Source organism: Trematomus bernacchii, unplaced genomic scaffold (assembly GCF_902827165.1).
Source record: "Trematomus bernacchii unplaced genomic scaffold, fTreBer1.1, whole genome shotgun sequence".
NCBI classification, from domain to species: domain Eukaryota; kingdom Metazoa; phylum Chordata; class Actinopteri; order Perciformes; family Nototheniidae; genus Trematomus; species Trematomus bernacchii.
In genome coordinates this window covers 25,068,178-25,086,155 of record NW_022987720.1, presented here as the reverse complement: position 1 = coordinate 25,086,155, position 17,978 = coordinate 25,068,178, and positions in this window count along the sequence as shown.

Here is a 17,978-nt window from a genome sequence, read left to right as displayed (position 1 = left end):
CTTTTCTCTGGAAGACAAAGTCACTGTGCTCAGGCAGAACATAAGAGACTCTTTACTCTGAAAACACATACAGATCTCTTGCTAGTTTTTACAAAGGTCTACAAATTGGTGCCCTTTTTTGAAGGATGGTCCTTTGTTGGAAGGAATGTGCAGTGGCGCTTTTTGCATGACAAATACATTCCTAGATGACATCAATAAATTCAATCAGGAGAGACGGTTTTGATGTAATAATACATATTTATTGCGCAGATGCACAAATGAATGCAATGGTAGTTTTGGCGATTAGGCCCCGTTGTGCAGGAAGTATCATTCGGGAAGGTAGAACCGATCCGATGAAACCCCCCTGGGGTCTAGATACTGGTGGTGGTGAATGGATAGTTGGGTCGGTCTAAAGAGGAGGGGCTTAGCTTGACCCTGGATTCAGAAGGACGGGAGGTGAAAAGGGGTGGAGGAGGGTTGCGTAGAGTCACCTGAAATGACAGCTGTCAGATGGGGGAAAGCAGACTTAAAAGGTTTGACAGAGCGCTATGATAGGCTCTTGGGAATAGAGCGAAGTGATTGGTTAAGCTGAAGAGTGACGCCCCCGGTCACTTATTGAGAGGAGAGAGAGTAGTAACATGGGAATAGAAATACGTGAATGAGTAAAGACGGTCTTCCTGGTTGAACTTGCGCTGAGCTTCATTTGGCTGTTGTGCACATAATCCACGTGTTTTAACCAGAAAAGCACCCGTCTTATCGTGTAATGAGAAAAGCTCCAGTCTTTTCTGTTATTATAATAAACAGACATTACATTTGTGCACTTGCTTAATGTTTGTTCAGTTGTTTTCTTCTAAACCTGCTTTTATTAGTGCAGTAAATCCTAGTACCACTGTTTAGCTCTGTGTGTGCTTGTGTTCATTTTGTTTTGAGTTGGACGTTCCAATTTGTTCCTGAGGGAGGTATTGAGATGAAAAATGTTTTCTCCCGGAGCCAACCAGGATCGAATGTCTTTTATGAAATATAGATTATGAATCATGGATGGCTGCCCTTTGGAGCTGCAGAAGGCTGCCGTGCATGCCGACTAAACATCTGATTTATTTCAGTGTATTTCTTCAGCCCTGTCAAAAACGGTCCAGGTGAGCAGAGCTAATGTACAGTCCCTCGATGCCACTGGGCTTTTGGATGATTCAGTCATCTTTCACAGGGCGATACAATTCTGCAAATATCAACTGTAATTAAAAATATATGGTAAAAAGAACATTAAATATGGTCCCAAAGAACATGTTTACCAGACAGGCAGCACAGAAGCATCTCTTGAACAAATAAACAGGTTGTGTAAGTGGTGTAAAATATGCAGCTGAGGTGTGAGGAGGTACAATTGAATTTCACAGTTCAAGATCTTGCCGCTATAGTGTGTGAAACATCATGATTTGAAGTTGTCTATGTGCCGTACAAGCAGATGGCATGCCAGTAGAGACAAGTGATGAATTTGAGGGCTGAATGAATGAATTTGCATGTAAGAAGAAGACACAATGAGGGAGGGCTGATGTGCAAACTTTCACACATTGCTTATTATTCATGATGTCAGCTGGTGAAGAAAAACTAGATTTGGCTCTGTGGCTCGTCTCCAAATATTTGAAATGTAATACTCTTCTAAAACTCTCTTAGCAAAATAAAACCTAATCATTTGATGAGAATATGATTAATGTGTAATACAGGGGCTAGACAAAACAATCAAATGCTGCTACAAAAGTTAATCGTATTGGGATTATAGAATATTTCAGACAACAATCAATTTCACTCTTGTTTGTACAGTGAAAATGAAGCTACAGCTAGCTGCTGATTAGTTCAACACAAAGACTGGAGTAACAGCTAGCCTCCAAGAGAACAGCTAGCCCACAACAAAGCTCCCTCAGTAACATGTTATATGTTTGGGTTTTTTGGAAAACTGCAAGGCAAACAACGGAAACCCCACGTAGTAACTGATCCTAACAAATCCTCTAGGTACAAATGGCAATTAGCTGTTTTCCTGGATAATTTTGGAATGGACCATTCCTTGGCTGGGAACAGTAACTTCCTTGAATTAATTACAAGGCAATTTCTCAGCGCCTTGAGATACTCAGGCACACAATATCGCCTAGAGTTTTTGTTCAGTTTTGTACTAAAGTACCTTCCTTTGAACAGAGCTATGCTAGCTAGCTAGCTGTTTCCAGTTTCCAGTTAAGCTAACTGCCGGCAGGCATAAAGACACGAAAATTGTAACAATCTTTTCACGAAACTCGTGGAAAGAAAGTGTATAAGACAATAATTGTTTACAGAAATGTAAAACTATTTCTTTAAACACAAGACAGCAGCATGTGTAAGCTACAGTATAAAAGAGGCCTGAGGCAGAGAGGCATTTTGATAATAAGAGTTTAGAAAACATTAAAAAGTGCTCTATAAAAGACCAGAAACACAACAAGTTATATTTGGATTACATATTTTGGATATACTAAAAAAAATAGAATATATGAAAATTGTGTAAATGTAGTTTTGTTTACCTCCCCTGCAGGAAGCAAGAGTGACAGATGTGCGAATAAAACTAAATTCATAAATTCATATAGGCATGAGTCCATGAGATGAAATATGTTTTATGAATCCTTTTCTGGGTCACACATCCAGATTTAGAATGAGTCAGACACACACACACACACACACACACACACACACACACACACACACACACACACACACACACACACACACACACACACACACACACACACAACACACACACACACACACACACACACACACACCACACACACACACACACACACACACACACACACACACACACACACACAGGCTGAAGAGGTGAGCAGTGATTGAGATGCAGAAAGCAGAAAGAGATAGAGTGAGAAACTGAAAATCCCTCCTTATCAAAATCGACTGAGATGCAAAAGGCGAGGAACAGAAAGGAACTGAGAGTAAAGCACGACGCAGGGGAAGATGGAAAGACAGAGATATACAGCGAGAGAAACAGGAACATGAAATCTGCAAAACAGACTGTTGGCGTCAGCATCTACGACAGGCTTTTCACAAGTTTTAGCGTTTCTATTTAAGTGTGCGATGCAACAATCTATAACAACATCTCACAATACTTACTCTACCTTCCCTGCCTGTGGGTGTCAGTCCCACTTACTGAAATGGAAAATCTTTCAAAGAAAGCTACAAATATATAGTTTGTCGTTTTTGAGGTTCAGTAATTTCCCGAAAAAGATGGGCACTGTGATTTTCAGGCCATGGGGACTTTTTTCAGCAGTGGATTTATACACACAAGGCGCTGTAGTGAGTATTTGAAAAAGCAGGACTGTGTATGTGCGTATGTCAAATTAAACTATAGGGCCAATGTTTTAAACAATTTAAAGAGGCCTTATTATGCTTTTTTTGGTTTTTCTTTCCTGTAGTGCGTTATATAGGTTTTTGTGCATGTAAATGGTCTCCAAAGGCTAAAATTCCATAGTTCCCTCCAGAGGGGTTTTCTCTCCCACACACTTGAAACGCTTCCATTGGACTCCTTTGTTTAATTTCGCGAACTAGTGACATCACTACGTAACACTCACGCTTCTATTGCCTTGGAAAACACAACAACAACATCAACATATATTACGTGATAGGCTAAGGGGCGGGACATCTCCAAGCGATTGACCAATCAAAACAGAGCCGACCAGCTAACCAATCAGAGCAGACTGGGCTCTGGTTTCAGACGGAGGGTGAAAAGAGGTGCTGCAGCACAGGAAGTATGAGACAAATAAATATATTTTTGAACATTAAAGCATATTCATGTCACAGAAGAGACACTAAATACTAATTTGTACGTGAAAATGAGCAAAATAAGGCAACAATAAAAAGCTGACTTGCTTGTGAATCCAAAAGTTATTTTTTATTATCAGTGGCAGCAATAAGGGAACGTTTATATTCTCGGATTGTTTACAAAGACACATCTGTTTTATTACTATGAAGCAATGTTTTTCTCACCTGCGGTTTGCGTTATTATTGTTATTTTCTGATAGAATGTAGGTGGGACAGACAAGCAGCAACCCGAAGGAAAAAAGAAACAGCCATCTGTGGTGTGAATATGTGCCACAGGTAACCTGTTCAGTCAGCCAGCACTGCGAAATTAACTGGAACTCAGCAGCAACACACTGCAAGGCTTTGTTTATCTCAAACACCATGCAAAACTCCTGACATGAGGCCTGTACTACGAAGCTGGATTTTCGCTTAGCGGGCTAACTTCAGGGAAAACTCGGGGTTTCCGGTCCTACGGCGCTGGTTCTCTTTTTAGCGGGCTAGATCTCCATGGTAACTTATGCTGAGCGGCTAACCTGGTCCGGAGCAGGTTAGGTTGCAGGCTAAGAGATCAACTCAGTGAAAGCACCGCCTGCTGACCAATCAGAGCTCAGTGTGCGGAGTTTAAAGCGATCAAGTCATATTACAGGAGAAAGGAAATACAGAAAAACTGCCGTTGCAGGAAAGACGGCCGGCAAAAATCACCGACTGTGTGAACGTGAACATTAATAGAATATCCCCTCCCATCTTCAGAGCAATCTGACTATTATAACATTAGCGTTAAGAAAGCTTACTTAAATATCTGCCACAACATAAGTAACCGGATCAGAGTAACATTAGGAACAGTCCGCGGCACTGTGAGTCCAGACGTCGATGTGTCCCATTATCATTCATATCATATCACATCATAATGTATCATATATTTCCTTATCTGAGTCAGCTTCTTGAGCCGTACAGTATCTGGCCGTGCAACACTCACAGTGTCACATACTGTATGCAGAAGTATTATTTTAAGCAACACATTAAGTTGACGAAACACTCGAGTCAAATGTAATTAAAGTCAGATCGTGTCTTACACGGGGCAGGGATATCATAAACCTGTTAATGTACGCATTCAAACGCTTTTTCTTTTACCAGCTGTATTCACCTTGCAGGTGCAGCTATGTGGCTTTTATCCTGGATAAAGTGTTTAAGTCATGGATGTTTAAAGTTTAACTTCTTCATATTTGTCTAATATTATAGTTGACTTTTCATTCAGGAAGTATGACGCTGCGCTGTCAGTACGCTTGTCCATTTTTGTTATTGGTCGAATGCTCCAAATAACACCCCTTTCATGTGAACGCGCACCTAACTAGATAGGACACGGCTGGCTTGAGCGATCCACTTGATAACCCGCGTCGTAGGACCGCTTAGCGAGAGCGCGTATGTTTTGGATTAGGCCAACCGGCTAACTCAAACATATCCAGGTTATGTTGAACCGGCTTCGTAGTACAGGCCTCAGGGAAACACACACTAACACACACACTAGCTTTCATGGAAGTGTTGTGATCATGGTTTGTGGAAGATTTGACTCCATGATAGTGGTGGCTCAATCCCAGAATAGCCGTACACATACAAACACTCACATTGAAATAGAAAGCTCCCCTCTCCCTCAGGCCATTTATATGGAGATGAGAGACTTAGTTACTAGGCACACACACACACACACACACACACACACACACACACACACACACACACACACACACACACACACACACACACACACACACACACACACACACACACACACACACACACACACACACACACACACACACACACACACACACACAGTGGCTCGTATAGGCCTCATCGTAACGTCATCCATTCAAGCTTAGCCCTCCAAACTCATCATAAATGATAATGCCAGACTTCCACTCAGCCTCAGGGGTTGCAACACAGACAAGGATGACACAATGGGCTCTCTCACACACACACACACACACACACACACACACACACACACACACACACACACACACACACACACACACACACACTCTCTCTCTCACACACACACTCACAAGGCAGTGACTCAGCCCTCTTTTTGGTCTTTCTGCTTTGTGGACATCCCTTTGGGCCCTGCAATGCCTACAGATTTGCACACCCACACACACAACTATGTGTGTGTGTGTGTGTGTGTGTGTGTGTGTGTGTGTGTGTGTGTGTGTGTGTGTGTGTGTGTGTGTGTGTGTGTGTGGGAAGGTGCAGGTGGCCAGGGGATTTAGTCAAGACACCCTCTGATGTCAACAATTTCCGACACAAGATGTGAGTCGTTCTTAAATTAGCAAGTGTTCGTGCTCACTCGGTCCTCGGGGTAATGAAGTGTCCCATTAGCCTGTTTGGACTTGATGAAAGACACACACGTGCCCCTTCACATTTCTTTATGTGACTCTGGGCGAAGATGGAAGATGAAGATGTTGCGTGTCTCGTTCACTGATCCCTGGTGTCTGTGTTTAACTGCTGAAACATCCTCCTTGTGACCAAACAGGAATCATAATAATGTTATGGTTTCTGAAGTAGAGAATCAAGTGTTTATTTTTTTACTTTTCCATTGAGTAAATGTCGACAATAATCTATTTTTTCCACGGAGTCAACACAAGTCGAAATTGCTGCTGGCTCTTGGTTTACAGTTATATGACAGAACTACAGGTTTAAGTGGAGGGCTAAAAAAACACATCCATGTTTATTTTTGTGTTTTATTAGTATTTAGGGCATTTTCTCAACGTCATGTGCAACTGAAATAGGATCCCTCACTGGCTTCCCACTTTTGAGCATAGCCATTAATGAGAAGCAAGAAACCAGACGTTACTGTACAAAATATGCTCATAAAACGATATGGACAGATGTTATTGTTCGACAAAGGGGAAGTGCAAAGTATCAGTATCAGATAACTGAGGTTGGTGTGTTTTTGAGGTTCTGTGTACAGATGTTATTGTTCCACAAAGGGGAAGTGCAAAGTATCTCTCACGATCTTAGTTTTATGTCACGATTTTAGTTTTGTCTGTCTTGTCATGCTTTTATTTTTGCAATTCTGTTCTCCCTGGCTGCGTTTCACTTCTCTTATTTTTCATTTCCTCGCTCCTCGGTCTCGGTCTCACCGGAAGTTGATTTGTCTGCGCCATCTTGAGTAGCGTCCCAATGGCCTTATTTTTGCCGGAGGACCGAGGAGCGAGGAGCGAGGAGCGATAATGGAGGAGCTATAATCGAGGAACCACCAGACCATCCTTCGATGAAATCCTCAGACACTCGCCCCGCCCCCTTACTGTGTATCGCTCACTGATTGGACGATGCAGCGCATGCAATGATCTGATGCTTCTTGACATGAGAGCAGTTTCCCAGCGGAGTGAAGAAAACACATGAAACTCACGGGACTCACTCCTCAGTTCATACCGTGTTCTGTTTCAATGAATGTATCATTTAGTTACAAATATGTGATATATCTGAACAACAAAGTGGACAAAAATCATTTCATTCATTTATTGGAAACATTTTCGTGATTGCTTTTTTCGTTTTACATTTTCATTTATTGTCATTTCCATTCAGTCAGTCATTAAGTGCTATTTAACATGTTAATTTGCTACATATCCACACAAACAAACTAAGTGTGCAATCCAATGAATGTTAATCTAACTGGGTTTTGATAGATAACATATCTCTTTTTCTTCTCTCATTTCTTTTATTTATATTGTGCACTCTAATCAATATTAATCTAACTATTGTTCGTTTATACATTTTAAGAATGGCGTTTATCTTTTTTGAGAATTAGTTCTTATTTGATTTTATTTATTTGGGTCTACAACAGATGATACAAATGTTTGTGTCAGTAAATGTGTACTAACAGAGGCGGGGGTGTTTGTGAAAATAACGGGGACAGAGCTGGCTGCTGTCAGACGATCAGCTGTGCGGCGTCATCACAAACGGACGTCGCTTCACGTGACGCTCCGGAGGAAAGGACGTCCCATTGCTCTTAAAACTCATTTCCCTGCTTCTCGTGGTTTCCTTGCGTCTCTCCATGCTTCCCTGGTGGGAGGGACTAGTCGCAGGGAAACGACGCAAGTGAGGGACGCAAGGAATCCATTTAACCGAAGTGAAACGCAGCCCCTGTGTCTTGTCTTCCTTCCTGTGTTTTCCCTCCTGTGTCTGATTGTCTGATTGTGTTCACCTGTTGCCCTTGTGTTTCTGCCTCCCCTGCCCAGCTGTGTCTTGTCCTGTGATTACCCTTCACAGGACCAATCCCAAACCACGCCCTACACCCTACCCCTACACCCTACCCCTCCGTGACGGAGTGAACTCCGTGGAGTGACACTCGCAGCTCAATGAGGCTCCCTCCTGTCAGATGGAGGGAGTAAATACAGCGGCAAGCTTTGGGACAAACTCCCCTCTCTCCGGCAGAAACAGGAAATGCCGTAACTGTATGTAACAACAGTTTCAAATCAGCATCTCTTAGACAAAACATTTAAATTAATAACTAAAATAAAACTCCAAACATCTTTAATTGTGTTACTTTTTTGTAAGGCTCTTTTAGTTTTAAACCTGATGTTTATAAGCTTCTTAGTTTTTGCAACAGTCTGTAAATATACACAACTTTATAATAAAATGCACACATTTACCTTTTTCTAGACTAAACACAGGTACGATCCTAAGTTAAAAAAATATGAGGTTATCATGAGGTTGTTAACATCGCAGTTTATCAGTGGATGTTTGCTGGAACTGTTTGTAAACAGCGTGTTTCCTGACGGACACACACAGCGTTGAGACCGGTCAGGTAGAGACCGGTCTCCAGTCAGCACCGATGCAGACTCGCTGTTTGATGGCTTGATAGCCCACTCCCCCTCCACACCGCTCCACACTCGTTGGTTTGGAACAGCACTTAATGTGGCGGACCCTCTGCGCGAATGCGCAAACGGAGGGGTAGTGTGTAGGGGTAGGGTGTAGGGCGTGGTTTGGGATTGGGCCTTAGTCTTGTCTTCCCCTGTGCTCCATGTCGGTTCATTGTCTTTCCTGTCACCCTCCATGTTTGTCACGGTCAGTTTTTGTCTAGTTGCTACCTCGTGCTACCTGCTTTTTGGATTCATGGTTTTGTTTAGTTTTTTCATTGTCAACAGCTTTTTTTTTGGAAATAAAGCTCGCCTTATGTTACATTTTGAAACCCGCTTCCCTTTTTAAACTGCATTTGGATCCAACCTTTTCCCGAATCCTGACAGTATCAGTATCAGTATTTCAGTAAGTGATGACAATGTTGAAGAAAATAGCCACTTATGGGACAGTTTTGTTATACAGAATGGGCATGTAGTTTGAGGAGCAGCAGCAACACATTTGCAATTAAATGTGTTTGAAGAGATGATGAAAATAACTGTTTTTGCTTTACTTTATATCAAACTTTAAAGAGTAAAAAATAAAGTGATTTGGCAATGCTGGGAAGAAACGTGGGACGGCAGAGAAATCCCTGATGCAGCCATTTTTGGCATTTTGGTGGCAAACCAAGACACTTAAATGTGTGGTGTCAGCTTGCAGAAGCTGCAGGGCTCACCCTGTTACACAATCACATCGCTGAACAAAAGTTTTATCACCTGGCTGTAGGTTCAGTTTTTCTGCTTTCCTCGGGGAGCAACAAGCACAAAGTCGCCTCGATTCAGACGCTGACTGCACAGACCTTTTAAGGAACAACTCTCTCACGGTTTCATGTACTCTGGAGGCCTTACAGTTTCTAACACCAGCTGACAGGGTGTCCAATAGACTTAGAGAAAGTATTCATATGTGGCACTGAATCAGAAGCCCTATTTGGATTTAAAAATAACTTTTAAAAAACTGTCACAGTCCCTACTGCAAACATGTAATGTTGTTATGCTGTGTGACCAAGCAGCACCTCTCTCAGCTAAATGATATGTCTAGATCCGCAGAGAGGAAGAGCGTGAGAGGCATGTTTGCATATTTCACAGGGCAGTCAGGTGCATGGGCTTGTTTAACTCCTCCTAAAGATCAGTGGGTGGTTAACTTTGGCATTTAAAATGTCACGTCTAGAGCCTGAACCTTTGTTATTTATTCTTATAAGATGTCAGGAGGAAAATTCCACTTGACTCTTGAAATTACAAGCTCATTACAGTCATTGAAATCAGAGAAAAGAATCCTCAAATGACAGAAAACATAAGCCACAGGAATCAAAACACATTTGAATTAAAATGCCGACATCCTGTTTGATTTAAATTCATAATAGAAGATTATTGGGGTGGGTCGAGAGGCATAATCTTTTTTTTTCATTCAAAAAAGTCCATATTCTGTTCTATTTACACACCCTTCTTAAGAGATAAAAAAAACAAAAAACTATGCACTCAAACGTAACAAGCAAAAATTAATATCGTCTGTCATTTTAGTTGAGGTCTTCATTTAGTTATTGGTGAGATTGAATTCAGAATATGGTCGTAAAAGGACGAATCTGTCTAACAGAAAAAAAAAACGGTAACACTTTATTTTGATAGTCCATAGTTAACACTATAAGTCATCAGTTGACATTCAACAACACTGTTTCAACAGACAAGTAACATGCATTTAACTAACTGCCAGTAGAATATAAGGTACATCTCAAGTGTTGATTTATAGATTGTACAAAAAGTGTCTGTTGACTGTCAACATGTTTTTTGCAACAGGTTATTAACCGATATTCAACCTTACTATCTGTAGATTGTGTCAACATCTTCAAAATTGACAATCAACTACTCAAAATCAATCTGTCAGTTGAAAATCAACAGGGTCATGTCGACTATCTGTTGATAATCTGTTGAGAGTCAAGATGTCAACTAAAGATTACATTACTAAGTCATTAAGCATTAGTTGATGATCAACAGATAAGCAACTTTAGAGTTTAGTTGATTATTACATTAAGCATTAGTTGATGATCAACAGATAAGTAACTTTAGAGTTTAGTTGACTATCTGTTGATTGTCAACTAATCTAGAGTTGACTATCAGTATACTTTTAGTAGGCATTCTCCACTAAGCGTTTGTAGGCATGTGTTAGGACTATCCAATTAAAGTGAAAAACAGTTGAGAACAGTAGAAGTAGTAGTAGTCACTTAGTAGTCCTTTAGTAGGATTGAATGTGGTTCACAACTGTTCAGTGTTTTTACTTGTAGTATATTATTAAAATAAAAAAGCTTTCTTTCTCTGATATGCTGCATATAGTGTTTGTTCTACTGTGCTTTATAGCCTGGCATTGACTTCAGTTATCCAGTGTTCGTGATCAGTTGTGCAAAAGATTTCGCTTTACTCCCATGTCTGTTGCATATAATTAGTGGATGAATGTGTTCTGTTGATAGGTTATAGAATTTCTACTGTTCTCAACTGTTTTTCACTTTAATTGGATAGTCCTAACACATGCCTACAAACGCTTAGTGGAGAACCTACTAAAAGTATACTGATAGTCAACTTTAGATTAGTTGACAATCAACAGATAGTCAACTAAACTCTAAAGTTGCTTATCTGTTGATCATCAACTAATGCTTAATGTAATAGTCAACTAAACTTAAGTTGCTTATCTGTTGATCGTCAACTAATGCTTAGTTACTTGTCGGTTTGAACGGTGCTGTTGAATGTCAACTGATACATGTCAACTGATGCACTGTTGACATGCTACTAAATGTCAACTGATGACTTATAGAGTGTTAACTATGGACTATCAAAATAAAGTGTTACCAAAAAAACTAATTGAACTCAGTTTGTTATACTTCCCATTCTTCTCCAGTCACCTGCCAAAAACGTTCACTTTTTTACAACTATTAACAAATGTGAGCCTCTGAACGCACTTGATTTTGAAATTCAAGGTATTGGAGTTCAAAGGGGTTTAAAAAAAAGAATCTTGGTGTGAATGTGGTGCAGCATCCTGTGTTATTGAAACATGATTTATTGACTCCTAAAAGTTATTGGTGAGACTTTGAAATCAACAATAGCGCCGCTTTAGCCCTCGGCAGGATCATATCACGCTGGCACTTTGTTTAGGGGATGGAGAGTAAGCCTGCTCTGACATCTGGAGACTAGCTCAGGGCTAACTGGCACCTTTTAAAAGACGCTTGAGATGATCTTCACTGGTGTTGTTTAATCAAAGTGTGATGTTGAAAGAGGATATTTAAACCAGATCATTACAGCAGGTTGGAGATTAAAGCTCTTCAGGAAGAAGAGAAGTGACAGATAGGATACAAAACAAGGTAACTGTATCTCCTTACAGTTACATACAAAGGACAGAATCAGATTACTGTTACATTTCTAAAAATGAGGAATGACTTTCAAGATGACAATGTTAAAATAATTTGACAGGCAACTAGTGAGTAACCCTCCCACACCTGCAGATAATGATTTTAAATCTGTTGAAGCAGAGCAGCAGGGAGAGTCACACACACACACACACACACACACACTGACTGACTGACTGACTGACTGACTGACTGACTGACTGACTCACACCACCCTGCGGTTCACTCCCTCCTCTGGTATGCAGCTGATTGTTGGAGTGGCATTTAATTAATCCTGTCAGAAAAGGTAAAGGGAAAGAAAAAAGAAGAAGGGAGGAACATTTAAGACTCTGACAGAGGCAGAGAATCCCAACTGAAAAAAACACAATTTCACATTCAAGCAATTCAGTTTAGCTTCACCCTTCAGATAACTGAGGTTGGTGTGTTTTGAGGTTCTGTGTTTGCATGACAAAGATGAAAGGGCAAGCAATGAAGGTGTTTCAGATTGGCTGTGAAGTCATTAAAAGACTAAGTGATTTGCGGCATTAATGCTCTGGACGTTGCATTACATGACACTGCTTTAAAGCCAAATCCAGGTGGGATATGTAAAGGTGATCCCCTCCCTTTACAACTATCTAGCCCTTGAGCAAGGTATTCAACCCTTCAGGGAGGCGCAGGAGGAGACTTGTTGTAGGTGTGAACATGTGTCATGGAGAAAACATGGTTTGTGCCCAGATGAATGAGGTTCAACGAAACATCTGCACAGCAAATTCCTTTACATAAGAACAGGAAGTTTTAAGACAGGACTTTTTTTATTTTGGGAGGATCTTATTTTCACAGAGGTTTTGACTGCTCTGTACCACAAAATGTCATGCAGTATCTGAAGAGGCTGGTCTGGTTGTTGATTTACTCATGAGGATTTGAGCTTTCTGTCATTTAAAATGTATTTTCCCCGACTCATTTTACTTAGAAGATTCATGATTGTAGTGATGTTAGTTTCAGGTTGGATGTTTGACAGACATTCACTGCAGATAGAGTAGCATCTTCTTAGTTTCACAGACTGCAGTCAGAGGATGGTTAGCTCACAGCCGAGTCCTCACTCTTTACCACAGGGTTTCACTAAGGGACCGTCAACAAATTACTGTTTGAGAGAAAAACAATGTTTTTTTCCATCCTAACTTGGCCATAGTATTGAAAATGATGCTAAACATGTATAAATTAGATAAAATCTAATGAGGCACACATTTTCTAATGACTTGTCAAATTGAATATATCAATGAAATAATCAACAGTTTTTTTATTTAACAAGTCTTGAATTTTTTCAATAGTTTCTTTAACATGTGAATCAATGACTCCAAATCGAGGCAGAACTCTCTTACTACAATGGAATATTGGAGACGCCTCTTGACGACCTGAGCTTTAATGACTCAACTCTTCTATATTGTGAAGCTTTATTGGTAAAGAAGTTACAGGACGCTGTCATTAAGTTGGATACAATCTGTAGTCAGAGGTTAATAAAACCGATATATTACTTTGTGCCACATAAACATTTGCATAATGGGTTTAAAGTTGGCCTGTACTGTATCTGTTTATTTATTTACATGGTTGAGACACAGGCAGCCTAAAGGTGACCTTCGTTGTGTCTCATGTTTGTGGCTGTCAGTGACAGCGGCATAGCGAACAGCAGAGACAAAGACAGGACGCGCCACAACGATCTGCGGCTTCCTGTGGAACAATACTTTTCTAACCTTTCTAACAAGTGCTCAGGGTCGCTCCATTAAACGCACACATAGAGACACACATACATACTAAACTGTTCTCCCCTGCTCACAAAGATAACTATTACTACTTGGATTAGATTGCCATCTGCAGGCCATACAGTTCATTGGATTCTTAGGCTAGAAATGCTTGTGAATTGTACGGAAGCCCTGAGAAGCAAGTGAGAACAATTATTCTGGTGATCAATTTCAAGAATGATTTCTGACTTTTACCTTTCTTCTGTGTTTATAATTGTTTGTGAAACAAGTGAGAACAAGTTTTGTCAGGATTTTCTGGCCCACTATGAAGTGAACCCTACATTCTAAAAATGACAATAACTTTTGAGGTGATCTATAAAGTTTAACATTTTACATATAACTTAAATATCAAGGCACTTAAAGGTGGGGTATGTACTTTTGGAGAAACCAGCTCGAGTGCGCTAGAATTTGAAAGTACACAACCGGAAAAAATCTGCCTCTTCCTTCAGACTTCCTTACAGAGCCCCTCCTCCAACACACACGAACGCGCACATGACCAATGAGGGCACGAGATAAGTTTGTGCACAGATGGAAGGCTGACAGGCAGGTAGGCCATCCAGTTATTTTAGCCGGGCCGGCCGGCTAAATTACATACCCCACCTTTAAATATAGTTCTCATGAGTTCAGACCATGGATGTATAGGTTCAGACACAGTCTCTGTCCCCCTCTGGTGGAGGAATAAGACAGTGACCACAACATTTCTGTATCCATGATGCTCTCACTGCTCAATCATAGGCACATGCACCATGTTGCCCTTGGCAAGAGCCTCTCCTCTCTCCCCCTGCTCCTCTGTGGAGCAGTGATCACAAGTTTGGAAGTTTATATAGCTTATTTTACATAGTTAACACATTTATTTCTTCATGCATATTTTACTAATCACTCCCCTTTTGAAATTGTTTTTGTTTTACTGTCCTATAGTAAACATTGGAATGATTTCATACCTGTTATTATTTATTTTGTTCTTTTATTTACAACTATAATAATTATAAACGTGTCCCTTGGAAATACTTGTTTACATAAATGATGACCAAAAGGTTTGCGAACCACTGAGATAACTTAGACTAAAGTTAACTATTTAAACACTCGGAGAGTCCTTTACCTTTCCAAGTAGATGTGTATGCGAAGTTTTCTAAGCAACATTTAAAATAAAGTACCAAGTGAAGTTTTCGAGCAGAAACGTGAAACTTTACCACTGGAGTCAAAAGGAAAAACCTAGATCTACACCCGAGGACGATAAAGTCATAAATGTCCATATATGAGCAGGTCTTGATGTAGAAGACGTGAGGTATCAGTCGGGTATTTAGTGCCTACTGTTAAAATATTGACCGTGGGAAGTCAGTCAGTGTTTGTGTTTTGCCTAGAAAAAAACATGTTTCTGTTTCTGCTTTGTTCCGCTTTGTGTGTGTGTGTGTTTTTGTTGGTGCGAGTGTGCGTATGCTTGTGTGTGTGAACACAGGCACTCGAGACACAAAAGTAGAGGAAGTGTTTGTGGGACATTTTATCAGCGGTGCTCATGAAATGAATAAACAGGGATGCAAACTCATCAGGTATGAAAAAGGTGACAAGGATCCGAGCCCCCCGACCCCACGGAATATCGGCTTTAAAATGAGGAATAACAGAGGATTTTAGCAGTCAGAACAACTGAAGCAGCAGTGTTAATAATAACAGAAACGCCAAAGAGTCACATCTAATAGAAATATATTTAAGCATTTATTTTAATTGTGTAGCAGTCAGTTTATAATTTTGGCAGGACTGTTGAGCATTTTGAAAATGTATTTTCATGCCTCTGTGCAAGGCTGTCTTTCTATCTTTATAGCCAGTGGTGTAAAGTAACTAACTTCATAAACTCAAGTACTATACTATAATTTTGAGATACTTGTACTTTATTTAAGTATTTCAATGTTTTGCTACTTTGTTCTTCTTCTCCTCTACAGTTCAGAGGTAAATGGTGTACTTCTACTCCACTACATGTATTTAATACCTTTAGTTACTTCACAGATGTGGATGAATGATGTGAAATATAATCAAGTGTTAAATCAGACTTTAGTTCCACCTGGAGTAAATCCACAAGCTACTCTGCAGTATACAAAGTCATTCAAACTAGCTGCACCTTTACCAGCTTTGAGAACACTTTCATGATCAATCATTATAAAACATATCATATATATTATTCTGAAATGGACCAGTCTGCACAATGACTACTTTTACTGTCGCTACTTTAACTATATTTTGATGATGATACTTTTCTACTTTTACTAGAGTAACATTTTAAATGCAGGACTTTTACTGTAACAGAGTATTCCTACACTCTGGTACTTCTACTTTTACTCAAGTACAAGATCTGAGTACTTCTACTTTTACTCTAGTACAAGATCTGAGTGCTTCTACTTTTACTCAAGTACAAGATATATACTTATACCACCTCCGTTTATAGGCTATGAAAGAAACTATTTGAAAACGAAGGCTAAAGCTAACGTTAGCAGATAGTGACAATGTATGCTAGTTAGCTAGCTCAACGATTCATTAAATAATATTGCGACAGAAACACTTTTCAGTGCACATCACGCTCTGCGCTCCGACACCTGAACGGCCCGTTCTAACAGCTGTTCACCAGCGGTCCAGTCTGTGCCACAGTGACTCCGGACCGCACAGTTAATATTAACGAACATGTAACACGTAGGTAATGTAGCTGCTGAAGCTAGACCCATATCCCGGAGCAACAGAGCCTTATTATACATCCATGAGCAGAGCCGACAGGCAGGAAGACTTGTGCTCGCGCTTCATTATAATATATAAAAAAAGAACACCATGCGTGTCATGATGGCACATAACAGCTCGTGGCCGCAGATTACTCCGGGTCCCAGACACCCCCCATACCCCAAAAATATTTTTATTGCAGATCTACATGAATCACACAAACGACCTATTTTGGAATCAAAACGGGGAATTTCGCCGAAAGGTGACAAGTTTGCATCCCTGAATAAAGCTGAAACACTGGACAGATCTTAAAATCAGGGTAACGATATGAAGATAAACAACCTCCATATTTGCCAAGACTAATATTTACGGAAGTCACGGCGATCTCTCAGCCCAGTTAAGGGGAAAAGTTAAGGGACATTTACTTTACAGAGCTGAGCGAACAATCCTCCGTGTTTGTACCTCTTAAAGCCCGCGTCACACTGTCCCGAAATTGACACCAGATGGATACACGATAAAGGAAATGTTCAAATTCGGCTCTGATCGTAACAACATCAGGCCATTCGTGAGGGCATCTTAAGCCATCGTATGACCGCCGGTGGAATTTATCAGGCTCCAGCAGCAACTTCTCGTGCTGTACGACGCTGAAGTTGGCTTCTGATTCAGAGCTTCCGATTCGGCAGTTAAGGGGAAAGTTAAGGGAAATTTAATTTACAGCGCTGAGCGAACAATCCTCCGTGTTTGAACCTCTTAAATAGCTGCATAGCCGATTTATTTGGACTGGATTATCCCAGAGAGTCTAAAGATTCTTTATAACACAGTTTGAGATTTGTGAAACCTTAATTCTGTTTGTGAATATTTTAAAAAGGGAGATTTCAGTGCTTTTTTCACATCTAGACCACATAAAACCAGGCAGGGCCGGCCCTAGACATGCCGGGTAATCTGTGACGTTTCGCTCTCTCAAAAATTGGGCCATTTTATCATCATGCGCGAATGAGCAACTCTCATAGGAATGAATGAGGCCCCGCCTCCAACGCTGTATCCAGTTCTTATTATACATCCATGGGTGGTAGCAGGTCCCGCCTCGGCTCCGCCTCTTTGCCCTTATTTGGAGCAGGCTGGAGCAGGCGGGAGTGGAACTCTGACGCCACTGTCGAGCCGTTAGTGGCCGACTCCGCCTACTAAGGGCTTTTCTGCAACTCTGCAGAATCCTATGGGTGACGTCACGGACCCTACGTCCATTTATATATACAGTCTATGTTTTTAAGACATAAAGAGATTAACAGAGATGTTTGATTTTGAACACATCGTAGGGCTCCGCTCTGCAGCTGCAATACCACCAGCGGCCACGGCGGCGTTGTGTCGCCTAAATAAAATCTTTGAAAAATCATATAAAATCATTAAAATAT